Genomic DNA, 20360 nt, shown 5'->3' with positions numbered 1-20360 from the left:
AGGCTCATTCCCAGTTTGCAAAATCATCTACTCAGCTTCATGTTTGGAAAGGGAATTTCATAAACAATTTAACCCCATGATCTTATATTAATTTTAGAACATTTAGCATGTTTGAACTCCAGGACCCTTGACTATCAGTATCTATTGTATCTTCATAACCGCACCCTGAACAGTGGGCAAACCCTTCTAGAAAAAGAAATTATGGTATTTATTATTTATATTACTATTAATCATGTTGTTTTTAATTACTGCTCAGGTGATATTATTATTATCATTACTCTCGTAACCCCTGGACATTCAATCCATGATGAAAGGCCCATTGTACTAGGTGCTATTCAGACAAATGTTAGACATTTCCTACCATAGAAAACTCAAAATCTGAACAACAGGTGTCAAAATGGTAGAGAAGGGTTGGAGGATGAGCTAAAAAATGTAGCAGAAAAATGGAAGTTTGTTACAATGCTTAACTTTACTAATGACAAACATAAATAATTTATAGACAACACTGCACATGTATATTTTAAATAGATTTCTTCCTTAAAATCATGGAGGCAGTGCTGATCAAAGAACAGAAAGATTCACTAGTGAATGAAATAACCACCATCTTAAAACAATCGTAAATAATTTAGTTGATGAATAGTATTTGCTAGGCCTGTGCAAGTTGCCAGCAATCCTATCCGGCTTCGGATCCATCCGCTTTGGATGCCAGGGATCTGATCCAGAGCTCCAGACCAGGTTTCTGCTTTGATCCGGCCGAAGCAGCTCCAAAGCTTTGGAGCCGCCTCAGAGATCTGGCCATAGGGTATAATGGGGAATCAATTAAATATCTATAACTTTGTTTTTTTGTCTGATTAGAATGAAACTTGCAGGAGTAGTAGCCCCTGCTGAGAGCATGAAGTCTGCCAAGTTAGAAGAAGATCAGTGCAGGGGTTTGGGGGGAACTGTATCCCAAATTCTTGAAAGCAAAACTTATGTCACGTCAATGTGTTACAATACAGGGGGGTCAAAACTGCAGCAGTAGTAGCTTCTGGTGAGGACAAAAAGCCTGCCAAGTTCCAAAAGACTGGTTCCAAAAGATAGGGGCTTGGGGAGAACTGTACCTCAAGCTGCGGACAAGCAAAACACGTGACATGGGTGACCCTGTGTGTGTTAAGGCACAGCAGGGTGAAAGCTGCAGGAATGGTGGCCCCTGCTGTGGCCACGAAGCCTGACAGCTGTCGAGGAGATCGGTGCAGGGGTTCTGGCCCTGCACCTCTAGCTGCCATTATACCCTATGACCGGATCTCCAAAGCAGCTCTGAAGCTTTTCCAAAGCACTTCAGAAGCTCCGAACCGCTTCAGAAAGCCTAATGAAGCCAGCGCTTCAATCTGGACACGCTGCTTCGGATGCCAAAGCATCCGAAGCTTCTCCGAATCCAAAGCTCTGTCCGAAGCCTCACACAGCCCTAGTATTTGCCTATTTACAGAGCGGGGTTATACATCTACCTAGACCCTGTTTCAGTACAACTTGATACCCCTTGTCCAAACAGTGTTAGAAAAAACAAGTTCCAGTCATAAAATATTTTCTTTCTTTTATAAAATGGTGGCATTTTCAAATCTCTGCACCTAGCTTCATAAAGACTTTAGAGGGAGAATAATTCTGGCACTGTCTAATTGTTCTGCGTGTTGAAGCCTGATTTCTGACAGGTGTGAGAGTAGCAGTAAGTAACGAGGATTGGCAAAAGAGTTAATTTTTCATACCACTAACTGGTCATCATTAGAAGTAATAATAACAATATGCTACTCAGAGAAAAAAAAAGAATGCATCAGAAATTAAGTGAGGACTCCAGTTTCAGCAGAAAGATTTCAAATATATTTTCATATAGTTTTATCACCATTTTCCAGTGTTCAGTTCACTATAAAGATACAGCATCTGAAAGATCATCTTGTTTCACTGAGGTTTGATAGTTATTTGCATGCTTTTCAGATCAACAGCTAGACTTTAGGTAGTTAACTAAAAAGAACTGAGCATTGTTAGTAACTGTGCTGAATATGATGCACCAGTCTAGGGAAAGGAAGGGTTGTGTCTGAATAAGCAATTACCCAAGATCTTGCAGAGTTAAATGTGCACATCTTGCCAGATCAATAACTACTGCAGGGAAATGGTTTGATTTTTGTCACATATGGTCTAAACTGTTTGTGCCACAACACACATCAGAGGAGAAGAGCCAAATTAGTCTGCAGCAGAGAGGTAAATTCTGAAAGAGAGAGAGTGAAGAGGAAAAACGAAGTAATTGTGAACACAAATCTATTTTGACTGTCTATGTTATTTAAGCACCAAACACAGATCCTGATCTATTATCATTAAAATAAAACATTGTTTCTACAGTTAAAAATGATACTTGAAAATATTTTCTCCTCTTCCTTTCCAGCTATGCCATGTGACATAGTTAATGCAAGAGAAAAATAAATTCCAGTAACCAAAGTCATGCTTTGTAGTCTATTAAAGCCCAGCTGTCGGCCAGCATTAAGGAAAAGATTGTGCTGTTTGTGCCATTTCTAATTAATAATAACTAAGGATTAATAAAGCAATTTGGAAAAAGGATGTACCAGGTAAGGATTTATGGGCAGATGAAAGTCACTTTATTGTAAATAATCACAGATAAAATTACCTGGGAGCTAAGACATTTTACAGTGCAGCAAAAATGTTTAACACATTTTTCAAGCTTTGTTTATCATGGAAGGACATTAATGGAGGCAGATGTATGGAGAACGTGCATATTTACCTAAAATAAATGATTAATTACTTCAAAATTCTCAGTATTCTCTTGCATTCTCTTGTGCTACTTTAGAAAATACCATAACTGACCCTACAGCAAGGTGTCTCCTTAAGTGTTGTAGCAAACATGCTCCTATGGGTTTGTAGCATGCTGAGCATACAACATGCATGGGGGTAGGTTCTGCAAGCCCTTCAAACATTAGCCTCTTCAGATTATAGGCTGCACTGGATCCCCCTACATACTCTCATATTATATTGATGCCCAAGGCTACTTTATTAGGGCTTCTAGAAAAAAAATTATAATCACAAATTCGCAGAATTGAAGAAAATAATAGATTCCAACTCAGGTCAGAAGGGCAGTCCAGTAAAGGGACTGTGGAATTCCTCTGGCCTAATGCTAGGGGTGTGCAAAATGTGTCGTATTCAATTCGGATTTGGCCCAAATCAGGGACGGTAATTTGATTTGTTGATTTGGATCACTGTCCTGATTTGATTTGGCCGAATCTGAATCTGAAGATTCGATGCTGATTTAGAGAATCAGCGATTCGGCCATAGGCACAGCTTTAAATGTTTTTTCTACATACTTTGAGGTACAAGGTGTGGCTTATGAATGCTGCAATGATGGGGTGGATGAAGTGTTCCACAGGAGCATGGGGGCCCCCCCACCATGTGCTTGGCGGTGGATCCAGAAGTGGACCGGAAGTGCTTCTAGCCCACTTCCAGGTCCGCTGCCACATGCACTGGGAACCCCCCCGTGCTCCCGTGGGACACTCCATCTGCCCCACCATTTCAGCATTCACAAGCCGCCTGGTACCTTGAGATGTGTAGAAAAAAACACTTAAAGTTGTGCAAATCATCATCTCTCCACATCTCTCTGAATTGATTCAGAGGGTTCCAATTCAACTCAGAGAGATTAAAGGGTCTCCTGTTTCAATTCAGATTTGGAGATTCAGCCACTGAATTGAGCCAAATCTCTGCCGAAGCTTTGCACAGCCCTAATGGATACTCTGCCTGCGACTGTTATGAGCTGACCTGCAGCTTCCTCTTAAAAAGTTCAGTTCTTGTATTTGTTGTGTTTGGACCCATTACCACACACACCCTGCTCCACTTCCATTCAATCCTCCCCTATACCCCATTTACAGAGTGCCTCCCAGATGTATGGCCTAGTTATTGGCCTTTCAGCCCTAGCTCACAGATTGCTTTCTCTCCACAGCCGGAGTCTGTTCACTCTTGCTTACACACAATCTCTTACTCCCTTTGGTTCAGATCATTGTCATCTCTGGCAGAACTTTCCTTTCCTGTGCTGAAAGGACTAGGGATGAATAAAAGTATGTGTAAAAGTGCCCATAACAAGCCAAACTGTTCATTACTGTACCTTGTTCACTGCAAATCTTATTGATTTACCTAAGACAATTGACAGGCCTTTAAGTATTACCATTGTACTTTTTAGCTCTGTTCAAAGAGACATTATGAGACACTTCCCAGCATCCCTTTCTTCTCCAGTTTCTCCCCATCCACTAATGGAGACTAGGAAATTATCTCTATAATCTGGTAGAGGTTGCCTTGTTGAAGGGAAATCAGCTAGATGACTAAATCCATTCTACACCAAATTACTTATTATTCTGATTTTATGAGCAAACTCCAGGCTTTCTGCATGTTTTTGCAAACCAATTATCTGGCTCCTTTAAGCTAGGAACCGTAGTCTCTCACTTATACCAGTTTAAATCAGGAATAACTACACTTCAGTCAGTAAACCTGGACTGTCAATAAAGTTAGACTGGTGCAGTGGCAACATGTAGGGGGTGCATGTGCACCCTCTGAGAGCACCGGTGTACCCCTTGTCAGGCCGCACTCCCCACGCAGGCAATAAGAAGGAGGGGGGCAAGTGGGACCGCCAGTGTCCCCCCTGCGAGCACCAGATGGGGAGCGGGACCACCCCGGTAGGCACGATTAGCCATGGGGTGACATCCCCCCGACCCCCCCAGCTGCTGACTAGTTGCTTGGGGGGGCACGTGCCCTCCCTGACTAAGGCAGCACCAGTCACCCATGGACTGGTATAAGAGGAGTATAAACTACAGAAGGATCAAGTCATTATACACACATACTAGCTGTACTATGAAAGTGCAGGTAGCCTCTTAAGGGAGTGGCAAACTAAATATTACTTATTGAAAGTTATTATTGTTATTTTATTGGTATTACAACAATGCTTGTTACCTTGGTACCTTATACAAAGACCAGGGTCCCATTATAGTTGGCAGTGTGTGAAGAAAAAAGTGAAAAGCAGTTCTTACCCTGAAAAGCTTGCAATGTAAATACATTTAGAGAGACAGAAAGTAGGCAGAGGGAAACAGAAGTAGAGATAGGTGAAATTAGTTGCCCAAAGTCCCCCAGTAAGTCCTTAGCAGAGCTCTAGGATGCTAGGGGAGGGAAGTCTTTAATATTTGTCTGTTAAAGATCTATAATGCTGAGTTCTGTCTGTGGTTTTATTGCTCATTGCAGCATTAAAACACCATATGCCTGATGCAGACTCAGCAATTTGACTGGGGCCATGAAGAGAACAGACATGGGATAGCTAAATGGCTTAGCCCATTTCTTTCATTTCTTCTTCTTCATTTCTCTTCCTCTCCCTTCAGAAATTAATTCCACGTGTATAAAGTTCTAGTAACTAGAGTCTATGTGGGTGAAGTGAAGAACTGGGCAAGTGAAATCTATTCCCCGCACCTACATCCAGGGCTTACGGCTGCTCTACAATCCTCTGGGGTTTCTGTTCCAGAAGGTTGCATTTGTACCCCATGCAACCTTAGCTTTTCACTGGTTCTCTTTACCCAGGCTGAATTTCAGTTTCTGCGTATTAGGCCCCCAGCAGATGTTACACTTAGATGTTACACTTAATCACATGTTTATTCATAAACCAGCCACATATTAATGCAAGTAATGGCATGATAAAACATGGAATAAGCCACACAAAACATGTGTAATAACTTTGTAGCTGCTTCCCATCATGACATATATTGCAAGTGTGGCCAAGCTGATGGGGCTTCAGCCTCGGGAGTACATGGGAGCCCCACAGGCTGAGAGTACTGATCAGCTGACTGCTGCTCCCAGGCTCTGGGCACATTGGAGTCAAGGGCTCTAAAGTGCCCCTGAAGCTAGGAGCCCCAATCAGCTACTGGTCCCCGCTGCTGGGATTACAGTGGAATCTGGGGTTTGGAGGCAACCTAACAGCTGGGAGCAGCAGCTGATCTGTGCTCCCAGCCTCCAGGGCTCAGCAGAGCCTTTGCTGCTGGGAGCCGCAGCTGATTCAGGTTCCCAGCCTCAGGGGTTCATCAGAGTCAAGGATACCACTAGGCCCAGAGGCCGGGAGTGGCAGTGATCTGATCTGTGCTCTCAGCTTCCAGGGCACATCGGAGCCCATGACTCCAATATGTTCCCAAGACTGGGAGCAGGGATGACTGGTTTCCTAATTGCCAGTGAAGAGTGCCCAAGATCATGATCCTGGGATCCCCCCGTACTGACAATATAGCACAATAGGGATCTAATCCCTGATCCCATAAGCACACCTCTTTCCATGTATGTGTAGCATGGCAAGAAGCACAAATGTTAGGATCACACATCAAATCCCATGGTTTCTTTAGATGAACATCTGCCAGAGGCCTAACATGCATATATGCTGTTTAATTATCTTTTTCTTCTATTACCTGTTTGGAAAAGATGACACATAACTATAGTAAAGTACATTACCATAATCAGTAGTAAAAATAATCATGGTTTTGGTAACACCTTGGGTGTATGCATGTCTACTATACTGTATAAGCATATTTTTCTAACAAGCAATGGAGCTAATAGCACCCTACTGAATGTGGATAAGAAAAAAATAGATCATAGGAAATAACTAGCCAGCTTCTGCTTCATTCTGATGCAAAGTAAAGCATATGCAGTCTGCCCTGTCCAGGCTTCTGTGTTTATCATTGGTAAAATTTATTTTAAAAATAAACAGGATTTTCAGAGGAATCACCGGCAATCAATTCCAGTATTGTTTGTTTTAAAACCTGACCTTTCTCATTCTTTCTGCGCTGAAGTTTTATTTTTTATTACAGTCTCCTGTGAATTTTTCCCCAAGTGTTCTCTAGCATACCAGAAAACAGCCCGGAAGGTTGCTCTAGGGCTTGCTGCCAGGGCATTGCATTGAAGAAAGATTTTTGCTTGGCTTTAGAACTTTAAGCCCCTTGGCTGCAATGCTGCTCCCTAAAATCTGTTTCTTTTAGTGGGTCCCTACCTGACATTTATTTCTCATCTCAGCTACTGGACGATGGCCTTTCCCTTATCTTTTCTTACCAGCATGCTCTATACTCTCTCTCTATTCACTGAGGATCCGGGTTGCAATTAACGGTAAAAGGAATTGTATCTTGGGGAGATGCACTATAGCCAGGGATTCAACATCAGGTGAACTCCTCTTATATTCCCCAAATGATTATAGTACTTGAAAATTTCCAGTAGCTAACATACGTTATGTAATCTTTGTTCCAGCTCTTGTCACTCTCCATGAGACATGTTAGTCATATTGCTTAATGCAAACCTGGAAGGTGCTCATATATTAGGGTAGTACGGTGTTACGGTAGTATAGAACCTATATAGTATATCAAATAGATGATTTATGGAGCATCCTGCAACCCAACCTTGCTCCTCAAAATTGGGGCTTCTTTCTTTCAGACCACCTGCATTTGTACCTATACATTTTATAAAGCCAGCAGCACAAGCAGCTGCTGGGCCATGTCAGCTGTGCAGAGATCTGTACATTATTCTTCTAAACCTTATAATCACATCCATATTTTCTGGCTATGCAACTCTTTATTTTTAATTATTTAGCTTTTAGGGAAAAACAAGTTCAGATTATGGCTTCTGTATACGTGACTGCACGTGAATTTTGTAACATTTAGCCCTAAATCCCTAACAGAGATTCTTAAAGTTAGGACACAGTACATTTCCTATTCGAATAACATTCCTTAATGCTCCAGGAAGAATTTGAAGAAAGGTTAAGATTGACATTATCAGCATCTATTCATTTGTCTATTGTATAGAAAAATCTGGAACACAGGTATTCATTAGTATAATGTCTCAAGTTTCTGGAATTACTTTCACCGGTAAGGGAAAGTGTGTATAATTTAAAGGGGAATACAAGCACATGTGATTAATCCAGACCTTGCTCTGATAACAGAGAGCATTGATAAATAAAGCACACAAGCTGTAAATCTTTTCTTTGTAACCTTGAAGCATAAGTTGATTAAATATATTGTTTATTAGTGCCTCCCATTTTTCTCTCAGGTGTAACAATAATTGTGTAATGGCAATTATATCCATTTTCTGTTGTCCCCTTTCCTTTATTTCCATACTCAGAAGGCAAATGACTAGACTCTCAGCTGCTTGGGTTTAATTCTTTACAGGACAATAGGGCGAGAATCCAAGTAAACAGCTTCCTTCTTGGATTATCCATATACCAAACACAGCTGTGGTTCCACCTTCTGATTATCTCCCTGTTTCAATTTCATTTGGAGGATGACTTGTATTAACAATGGAATAGATTCTTTTCTCGAGATGCCACACATTATAGATACATTACTATAAAAGAATTGCCCTTAGTATGAGGTACGTTGTCCTCTCAGAATATACCTACCCAAATACCAATCCAAAGTAAAAGCAGAGACCTCAGCTGGTGTAGATAACAGAAGAATTTGTCCCATTTTCTTTTGCAACAAACACACCAGGTTACACAAGAAGGAAAAATCATATCTATGTATTTGAAATGAACAGTTTCTAATCTGTTTCTTTACTTTGTACTCTCTGTCCATTTATTCAAAATAGTCCACTACATATATTTAGTGACATTAATATGTATAATTACATTCATAAAGCAGTTAGAGTAAAAGCTGTGTTAACTGGCATTTAAGTAACCAGAACAATCTATTAACTGGAATTTCTGGATGGATGCCGGGGGGGCGGGGGGGGGGCGGAGGGTGTGAAGCTTGCCGCCACCAGCCGCCACCCTGCGCTACTGCTGCTCCACGTTTCCTGCTCCCCTGCTCCGCGTGCGGTCACTGCCAACATTCCCCTCCCCCACCACATAGGGCCAAAACCCCCCTGCTGTCAGATAACCGTAATTTTTATATAGCCGGCACCCCCCACTTTTTACCCTACTCATGCCAGATAACAAAGCTTTTATGGTACAATTATCTATAGAGTATATTTATCTTTAACTGTGCTAGAGGATTAAAGTTTAAAAATGAATTCATTAATAAAACGTCATAAACTTGAGAGCACACTGCAACATTTAAGAGCAGACTTACCATTTAATGAAAATGCCCAAAATAACATGAACATTACCAATATCAGCAATTGGGTCCAAAAGGCCCAGGCAGCACTGGATGCCCCAAATCCATGCAGAATATAAAGACCCTGTGACCAATCAACAGCATCTGCTCAACATATCCCCTGCCTAAGGCTCTTTCAACTCTTATCACTGCTTGTATAAAATACTCCTTGGTGCAAAATACTCCTATCTTGTATCATTTGGTATGAAAACTATATGTACCACAGTTGTTGCCAAACCCCACTGCCCAGCATAGCTTCTTACAGAGCTTCAGCTCACACAAATCAAAGTAACTCCATTTACTTCAGCTGAATAATGGAACTGCCATCAATGGAGCGATGTCATTTTATGCCAGCTGAAAATCTGTCTGTATATAGTTGATTTTATCATTTTCTCTTAAACAATCCATAACTTTTCTATCAGGTTCATTTTTATTATAGAGCATAAAAACATTTGAGGTACATACTGCCCAAACTACACAGATGAGCAAAAGAGGAAAAGGTGCAAATAACAGCTCTTTGTGCACCCCTGAATAGGCACAATGGCATCCTACCCAGGGAACACAAGAGAATGCCATGCACAGGGAAAAAGAGGACCTTGCAGGCAGTAGCCTCTGCAAAGTAGATGAATGGGCTATGAGTCCCCAGCTTCCATACTAAGTAACTGTGATGACCAGCAGCATACTGGAGAGCATGCTACACCTTCCCTAAGAGAAGGCCAATCCGGTTCACTCTATACAAATAAACACCAACTCAGCTAAAATGCATCTGTCCTATTGAGTTGTAGATGGGGACCAGTTTGGTCCATGACACAAGCTCCAGCAGCCTGGAGGTAAAAAGAGATAAAGCAGTTATTCACCTCATTGTTTCTCTGCTGTTGTGTGTGTGAAAACAATTGCTTTTCCCAAAGTCTATTACCAGTATATTAATTCCATATATGTCTATTGTTAACTCCAATGATGAGGAAACATTACATTTGGAGGATGGTGGAAAAAGGAACAGAGAACATTATGAATACAGTACCTTCATTTTTCTTATTTATTTCATTCTTATGTTGTCTTACTTCACTAGCAATAATAATATGTTAAACAGATACATTAGGTACTATAGAAACACAGCATTTCCACAAGAATATGTCATCTGAACTACAGATGATAGCACTGCAAGTTAATTGTCTTAACAACAGAGAAGCCTTTTTGACAAAGAGCAAAGGAGGCAGCCCAATCCAAAGCACATTTTTCTCTGAGGTAACTGGTTCAAAATTAATACAGAGGTAAATAAGGCGCACATAATAATCTCTTCCTTTTGCATAGGGATTTTTAAAATGTCATCTACAATAAGTTTTTAATTGCTATCAATAGTACCAACAACATGAATGCAAGTTGCAATTCACTATCTACCTCAGGGGTTGAAAAAAATTAAAATTACAGAGTGTAAAGTCCTGTAAATGATAAGGCACAAAGGATTCAAAGCTGTTTACAATTAGGATTTTATCCTCCTTTCTTTACTACCCATGTCTTGAGCACAAAAGACTTTCAGGACAGAAACTCCAATCTTATTTACATATAAGTCACTCTGCTGGATTTTAATAAAATCCACACACAAGGTGGTATTTCATGGCAGTAAAATGGCAAATCAGGCCTTTTTTAAGTTGCTGTGACAAAAATTAGAGATATTTTATTAACTGTTCATTACAACTAAACATAATATAGGACTGTTAAGATGCCTAGCTAAGCCATTTATGATAAATTATTTAAAAATTAAAACTGGGTTCTTCAATGTCTCTTGTATAAAACAAATCTTCCCAGATGGTATACAATTTATCTGTGGCACACAACAAACTTCCAACTTTTCATTTTTTCGGCAAGGAATTAATAGTGAAGTCCTTACTAAGTTTCTGCTGTTACTCCAATTACCACAAAAAAGGTTTTATTTTACAAAATCTGGAACTCAGGTGCTGCTATTCTATAATGCATTGCACGATGGCAGAAAACTGTGATTTCATATCAGCTAGGCTAGAACTAAAGGTTTAAGGAAAAATTTCAGTCACAGGGGACAATATTGTCAATGAGCAAAAAGAGAGTTTCCATTTTTTGTCTAATAGCAGAGTATATATAGTATAAAACTGTATTACAGCAGCACTTGCTAGTGCCACTACAACTAAAGAGAGCTTTCACACTAGGGAAAATTTTAAGATGTATTTTACTTCTAACTTGGCCCCAATTACCTGCAGTTACCTTTAAGGTGGTCTTGATACTTGGCCTGACTAGGGAAGACATCTGTTCTCATTTCTGCCTCTGTTCAACCTGCTCTGTGCTGTAGCTATGTGATAGGGCTGATTTGACACCATCATGAATATTTATTTATTATTAATATACTGTGATGTCATAATTAAGATTTAGCTACAGAAACAAGCTGAAGAGGTACATAAGTGAAAGTAAGAGACCTTTCTTCTCTGGACAGGATTTCATTTGCAAAATAATTTTAAAAATAAAGAAAATTCTTAGCAAATTAAATCACTGTAATATACTGATTTACAGTATATACATCACATTCTGTGCCTTTCAAGTTCTAGTTACAGAAAAAAGGAAATACTTTTTAGACCTAATTAGATTAATCAACTTAGGCTGACATTTTTGAGAGAGAGGACCAAAAACATACTTTAGAGGGCTGAGTATGGACATAAGTGTTTAGTGTGGGCATTGGTGAAAATATTAGCAACTGTGTTACCAGTTTCAAGCAGTCAAAAAATATCATAAGTATCAACTTTAAAAAAATCACAAGATTAAAAAAATTAAAATTCCTGGATTTTCAGGATTTTCTTTATGATCCAGGCAAAAATACTTTCATTCTTTAATGAAAAATGAAATTCTCACGTAACAGCTAACTCCATAAGACTACAGGAGGCTTTAAGAAAAACAACAACTAATTGTGAGTCAATGATGTCATAAAGAATAAAGTAAACACCCATGCCTATCCCAACCAAAATACACACAAATATTTGACTGCCCAGGGTATGAATATGGCCCTATGCTCAGGACATTCATTTGGCACTATTACACTTAAGCGATAGGATAGGGCAAGGTGTTTAATAGGCATTTTTATTTTTACAGCATGGTCATTTACTTATCTTGGCGTTTATTTAATAGTTGGTTTATTACGGATGATTAAAACCCTGTTTGTGTGTAGCAGAGTAAACATGGCAAGACATGTCTGCAATTTGATCTGACTGCAGTTCTCATCACCCAGACATAGGGTGCTCAACCCGCAGGTCACAAGCCAGATCTCGCCTGAGGTACTGTGGCATCTGGCCTGTGGGGATTTTCATGGGTTGGGAAATTCGGTGGCAGAAAAGCAGAGGCAATTATTACTGCCATCCCTTCCCTGCTGCCAAATTACAAAGGCCCTCCCAGCCAGGTCCAGCCCCACCCAAGCCATTGCCATGCAGCTGGATCAGGCCCAGGCCCAGGCCCAGACCTGAGACTGAGCCACTCCTAGCCCTTCCCCATGTATCCAGATCAGGGATGGGCCACTCCCCCACACCACACACATTGAATCAGGACTAGACTGCTTCCCCCCACACCCCATGCAGATTGGAGCCAAGCCACTCCCTACTTCCCACACCCCACAGCCAGATCAGGACCCCCCTGCAGCAGGTCCTGCCTGCTCATACACTGAATCGGGCACCCATTGTACCCACCTGGCATGCGAGATCAAGCCCACTAACCTGTAGATGGACCTGGCACTGCCCATCCAGCCCTTGGCATGAAAATGTTGGGCACCACTGACCAAAACAAGTTAACAGAATTGAGAGCCAGCAGATAGCACTAGAGTCACTGGCTACTTCTAAATCATGTGACAGGGATGTTCCTTTCTGTGAGACTAACCTAGGGATTGCACTTGGAGACAAAAAATAAAATCCAGTTTCTAATCAGAACTCCTGTTACAACTGCAAAGATGGGTCTTGAAAACATGAACCGCTAAACACTTAAAATTAAAATAAAATCAAATAAGAACCCATACATTTTAATTGCTTTTTTTAAAATTCAATCTCACAAATTTGAGGAGCTAACAAATATTTTTGAATGCTTGCAGCCAGCAGCATTTGGATTTTTCAATAGAGAAGCAAGAATTCTTGTGGGTAGTATCTTCTACTAGACAGGGTGGGGGGGGCAATTATTTGGGATGGAAGACAACTTAAGGAGATTTAGTGAGCTGTTGTGGGCTAGGGGGAGGGTGCTGACATTGTCTCGCAGGAGGGAGAAGGCAATTGATCCTATCTGGCCCTGGGCCCATTTTCCCCACATCCACTGCTAAGGGCCCTGGATGGAGTGGGCAGGTGGGTAGGGTCTCCATGAACACCAGCCCAGGACCCCTGTGGGAAGGGCATATGCAGGTGGGTGGATGGGATGGGGCCAAGAGTGGGTGGAGAGCAGCATCCAGGAGCAGGATGGGTGCGTGTGTGGGACTGGGATCACAGGGCAGTGACAGCATGGGGCAGGGGCCTTGGACAGAGCCATAATCCGCTCTTTGCATATCCCTGTGGTAGGTGCCAGTTCCACAGGTAGGGACATGCAGGGAGTGGATCATGGCTCTGCCCTGGGTCCTGAACATACACTGTCACTGCCCAGCAATCCCGGCCCCCACCTACCTGACCCAGTCCCAGACACTGGTCCTCACCTGCCCATGACCCCATTCTATCCACCCAGCCAAGCGTGCCCTGCCTGCAAGAGTCCCAAGCCAGTCTCACTGGGGACCCTGCCCACCCATTTCATCCAGTGCCCCTGGCAGTGCATGCAAGGTGGGCAGCCCAGGGTTGTATTTATTCTTAAGGCAGGGCTGGGTCCCATTAGGTGCCTGTTGACGAACAAGTAGATCGCTCTCCACAACAAAACCATGACAATCCTCAAATTATACATGTGTCTATCCCAGGATGTTGTATACCTCATCCAGCACACCAAATGCCTTAAAGGTAACTATGTGGGTAAAAGTAGACAAAAACTAAGTGCCAGAATGAATGATCACTGGAAAAAGATAAATGGCAGAGTCACTAGAACACAGGTAGGAAACCATTTTTCATGGAAAAATCACTCACTGTCTGACTTCACAGTACTTGTTCTCAAAGGAAATCTACCCAATATCTTTATAAGACAAGCACGGGAAAGAAAATTCATACCAGGGATTTAGCACAGACAATGACTTCATGGTCCATTGTAATCTACTCGCTGACCTCTGCTATTCGCAAGTAATTATGGCCCTGCTGAGCAATCTTATTCTTTCATTATCAAGATTTTACTGCATCCCTCCAGCCTGTTTGCTACCTGATAATTTCTCTTAGATCCTGTATTTATTTACATATGGAGTTTTATACAACCTTTTGTTCCATCTGGTACCTAGCTCTGCTGTGTCCACTTCCCTCCCAAAAGCCTGAGGAAAAGTACTATGATACCTGAAAGCTTACCTATGTCTGTACCAATTGTGCAGCTAGTGCAATAAAAGATATCACCTACAAGAATTCTTCTCTCGCATATTTCCCAGACCATCATGGAAACAACATCATCTATACATTTTTCATTAGAGTCAATTTAAACCCTTTTACAATATTATTATTGTATTTAAATTGCAAGTTCTTTGGAGAACAGACTATCTTTTTATTCTGTCTGTAAAGAGCAATCTAGAAGAAGAAGGATGCAAATGTACAAGTAAAGTTCTAAAGAAAAGAAGCCCTTGTGCCATGTATTGCTCCAAAGAGCTGTCAGGAACAGATCTGTTTTACATTAGCAACACCTGTATATGCCGATCATTTTTAGGCATAAGTTCTAAGTACACAGTCAAAAAGCCCGAGGCTGAATCAATTCAATCTTCCCAGGTTAGTCTAAGGTGAGTATATTGAACCAATAAGCAAGAGTGTTTATACACATGCTCTGGGAGTTGGGAAGAAAGCTTTAATTAAAGAAGCTCTGACAGCCACTCTAACTAAAGCACCCAGAGCGTCTCGTGTATCAGCATTCCCACATTGAGCATCCTGTCAATCAGCATACTGTTGAATGAGCTTTAATTAAAGTACCCCTGCTGCCATTTTTAAACACCGATACTCGAGACACTGGAATCTGCTGGAGCATGGTAATTACCACACTTCAGCAGACTTGATTAATAAAGTCTGCTCTGACACACTGTAATTACAGTGCATCGGAGCAGCCTTGCTGCTCATGTATAGACACCCTGAATGAACAGACATTCCCTTTTGATTCCAGACATGCAGCCACATGCCTGCAGTGACCCAGGCCAGAAGTCAGGGGCTGCTAGAGCATGCCACCCTGCTCAGAAGACAACTTAGGGCAAGACTAGCCTGCCCACCCTGAGAGGGAGTGTTTGTGGGGGTGGTGCTAAGTATCCTGGGATGCTGGGGGACTGTGACTTAACTTGAATCTGAAGGGGATGTGGGACAGCAGTTCAATATACCAATTTAACCTAAATCAGTTAAGGCTGATACTATATCCATCTAGGTTTGTATTAAACCAGTTTCAGACATTTTGAAAGAGGTTTATGTGCACTGAACTTCTGTTGTGTTATAGATTTGAACCAGTTTTTCAATCACTTATACCAGTTTATGTGTAATTTCTGTCCCTAGCTTTAAGATTAACACCCACTTAAGTTGTGGTTATGAAATGTTGTTAACAATATGATTAAATGTTAATGATATAATTAAAGGGCAATGGAGCTATACTTCATAAGCCCTAAGAGACGAAGCCACTCCACCTCATTATCAAGGCACTGGGTAGTGAGCTGGAACCTGTTGTGCATGATGAAACCTGTTGCTGCGCTCCTCTACTCTTCTCTCCTGTGGCCTGGAATCTATTTAAGAGTCCTCTGTGCCATGCAAACTTTCCTTAGGTATCTCCTTTGGTAGGGCTTTGAAGACTGAAGTAGGTTCTACAGAGTCTCTCTCCATCTCTACCAGTAATCACCCACAACTCCATAAGTAATCACCAAAACTGTAATCACCGGGAATGTGGCTAGGTGACGCAGCTTTAAATATGATATGAAGGCAGTATCCTGGCTAGAAACAAATCAAGGGAGGAAGCAGTAGTCATGCTCCCTCTACTCAGGGAGTTCACTAATAACTAGAATTGCTAGCAATTGGGTGAAATGAGTCATCTTCAGGTAGGCATTACAGTTGAACACAATGTGGTGGTAAAAGGCACTTTGGCCCTGTGACACAAAGAAGGGAGAAAAGAAAAACAAGTAGTCCAGAGAAACTAGAGAAAATAAGAAGTAAAAATCTTAAAGGAGTTGGTGAGAAAGAAAGATCCAGGCTCTTAAAAATACTGAGGATGGGAGATGGTGAAGGAGGTTGAAAAGGCAATCTTTTGTTTAGCAGGAGTTATCCTGAATTTCAGAGTGTGTAACTGGAATTGGCTGTGATTATGGGGAAAATCAATCTGGAATATGTCTTGGCATACACTACACTCGATTTTGAGCTTGTTTATATAAGTGACCTTCAAAATAAAACTTGTACTGAATAAACAGAATTGCCCATTTTGTGTTGCACACCTTTATTTTGTATTGTAACGATCTCTGCATTTATTACCAACACATCTGGTCACTGCTTTTGTTCACCCTTGCACTTTGCCTTTATGACACATTTAGTTATATGCACATCATTTCTTTCACTGCTTGCTTGCTTTTACTTCATTCATGAAGCCTAGTTTTTACTAGTCTGACAAATATCCTTTCATTGCAACGAGTTTGCTTTGACCCACTGATGGGTCATATTGCGAGAAATTAGTCTCTAATTGTCCATTTCTAACTTTTCCAATTTATATGATTTAACTTTATCATACAAATGTGTCACATAAGTGGTCAGTGGTCCCTCCAAGCAGCAGGTGGCTTGTAAAGAAAATGTGTCTTTATGGAGTGACAGTCAGGCCTGTGGAATTTATTGTTACTCTGGCCAGCAATTTGCAGTCCACATCATACTCCCACTGAAATGTAGTGGAGATCTATAATCTGCAAAAGGTTATAAGTTTCCATATATCAGAGATTGAAGGATTTAACTGCATCTGATTTTTCATCAATATTATGATATATTTTTCAAAAATTCTTTTTTCATAGTGCTGCCACCACTCTGCCACTGAGAGATAGCAGGCACATCTACACATGCATTTTAATGCACATTTGCCTATTTTAATGCTTATATAAGTGTCAGAAAAACTGTGTGCTTTAGTTAATGCACATTAAAATACATTAATGCGCCTTTTTTCTAGTACCTCACAACAGAGGTACTAAATTTAATATGCATTACCAAAAATGCATTAATGAATGTGTAGATGCACCCCTTGAGAGATAAAGGATGCTGGGCTAAATGGACCTGTGATCTGACTCAGAATAGCATTTCTTATGTGCATCTTTATCAGGTTTCCTTCCAGACTGAGATATCAAGGTGATTTCATTTGTTCCATTTTGACGATGAGGAAAAGGCTGAAGTATTCAATGCCTTGTTTACCTCAATCTTCACAGGCAAGATCAGCTCCCAGACTACTGCACTGGGCAGCACAGTTAGGAGAGAAGGTAAGCAGCCCTCAGTGGTGAAAGAACAGGTTAGGGACTATTTAGAAAAGTTAGATGCGTACAAGTCAATGGGACCGGATGAAGTGCATCCGAGGATGCTCAGGGAATTGGCTGGTGTGATTGCAGATCCTCTGGACATTCTTTTTGAAAACTCATGGGGATGGGGGGAGGTCCCGGACAATTGGAAAAGGGCAAATATAGTGCCCAACTTTAAGAAAGGAAAGAAAGAGGATCCAGGGAATTACAGACCAGTCAGCCTCACCTCAGTCCCTGGAAAAATCATGGAGCAGGTCCTCAGAGAATCCATTTCTAAGCACTTGGAGGAGAAGAAGGTGATTAGAAACAGTCAAATTCACTAAGGGCAAGTCAGGTCTGACCAACCTGTTTGCCTTCTGTGATGAGATAACTGGCTCTGTGGATGCAGCAAAAGAACTAGGCTTTTTATATTGTCTCCCACAAAATTCTTGCAAGCCAGCTGAGGAAGCATGGGCTCACTGAATGGACTGTAAGGTGTATAAAAACCTGACTGGATTGTCAGGCTCAACAGGTAGTCATCAAAGGCTCAATGACTAGTTAAGAGCTGGTATAAAGTGGGGTGCCCCAGAGGTTGGTCCTGGGGCTGGTTTTGTTCAACATCTTCATTAACAATCTTGAAAATAGGATGTATTGCACCCTCAGCAAGATCACAGATGACATCAAGCTGGAGCCAAGTAGTAGATACACTGGAGGGTAGGGCTAGGATTCAGAGTGACATAGACAAATTAGTGGATTGGGTCAGAAAAAATCTCATGAGGTTCAACAAGGACAAATGCAAAGTCCTGCACTCAGGATGGAAGAATCCCATGCACTGTTACTGCCTAGGGACTGACTGGCTGGGCAGCAGCTTTGCAGAAAAGGACCTGGCGGTTACTGTAGACCATGAGCTGAACATGAGCTAACAGTCTGCCCTTGTTTCGAAGAAAGCTAATAGCATACTGGGTTGTATTAGTAGCAGCACTGCCAGCAGACTGAGAGAAGTATTTATTCTACTCTGTTCTGCACTGGTGAGGCCACATCTGGATTACTATGTCCAGTTTTGGGTCCCCCCACTATAGAAAGGATGTGGACAATTTGGAGACAGTCTAGTGGAGAGCAAAGAAAATGGTTAGGGGGCCAAGGCACATGGGCAACTGGTGCCTCCTCACTCCGGGGGGGCACCAGGAGCCGATAGCTGACCGGGAGGGTTCCCCCACTGCCAATCACCAACCCCGGAAGCACCAGTAGCAAAACTGGAAGTAACCCTGGCAAAAACAGAAATGCCACCAGAGCTTCTAAGAGGGGGCACAGGCCAGCACTCCCCACTCCCTGACCAACGAAGGCCAAGCTCCAGGGGAACACGTGCAGAGCAGAGGGTTAGAGATAAATTCTAAGGGGCACCAGGGACACAATTAGCCAAAGAAAAGAAACTGATCACCGGAAGATCAAGGCCTGTCATAAGGGAGGAGGGTCATTCTCACCCCTATTGTGTGGAAAGAATTCAGGAGTTGAATAAAACATAATGTTCCATAAACCAGCCATTTATGAATTTTTGTCACCAAACAACTACCGCCTATACTCAACAAAGATGCACTGCAACGCAGCCTTACCATGGCAAGAAATGTTTAACCTGTCAGCACATCTCCACTGCCATTAATATCAACACCCCCATAGAAAACCTTTCAGCATCATGGTTCCTACACATGCCTTTCCCAAAATGCGATATATCTGATCCAGTGCACCATTGCCCTCATAGCAATTTCGTGGGTGAAACTAAACAACATCTATGCACCAGAATGAACTCTCATAGAAAAAAATATAAAGGACAGACACACACACACACACCCATTAGGAGCACATTTCTCAGAGAACAGCCGCTCCCTCTCTGTCTTCACTATCCTCGTACTCAAGGCAAATCTACCTAATATGTTTAAAAGGCAAACTTAGGAACAAAAGTTCATAAGCTGGCTGGATACTAAGAACAAAGGACTAAATATGGATATTGGGTTTAAGGCTAATTGTGTGCCTGCTACCCCTGAGAATTTCTCTCAGCCCCTCCTCTCTGCTGTTTTTCCCTATGTTGGGACTGTCTTCCTGTGATCAGAGCCAGGACAAAGAATGGCTTGGATTCAAAAGCTTGTCTAACTTCATCCCAACTACGTAGTTGGTCAAATAAAAGATATCAGCCTAAGAAATCCGTGCCATATCCTATGGCAGATTTAGGCTGACTACTGTGTAGCTACTGTGTAGCTGGTATGTTCCAGGTTTTAAGTTATTTAGCACAAATATTTGCATGCCTTCCCTTTGGTTTCTCTATGGATGTAATTTATAACCTATTCCAGGGATGACTTACCTGTCTTAAATGCATGAATGTTTATGCTATATATAATGACATATGCTTTCCAGTCCACTTCTGTGTTGTTGTTCAGTTGGGCCTTCTTTCACTTGCTATGGATCTGATGTTAGCTCTTCAATTACAGATTTCAGGGAATTGGGGTTTATCTCCTAATGTGACTCAGCAATTCATGAATACATAACCTTGTCAGAACAGTCAGAGCGTGTCTCATATTTGCTCTGTGGGATGTGCTGAAAACTGTATTCATAAAATAAGGATTTTTGAAAGAGTTGCAGTAAAAAAAGACCAGATAGCAGTT

The sequence above is a fragment of the Alligator mississippiensis genome, chromosome 5, assembly GCF_030867095.1.
Source record: "Alligator mississippiensis isolate rAllMis1 chromosome 5, rAllMis1, whole genome shotgun sequence".
Classification (NCBI taxonomy): domain Eukaryota; kingdom Metazoa; phylum Chordata; order Crocodylia; family Alligatoridae; genus Alligator; species Alligator mississippiensis.
This window is presented reverse-complemented; position numbering follows the sequence as displayed.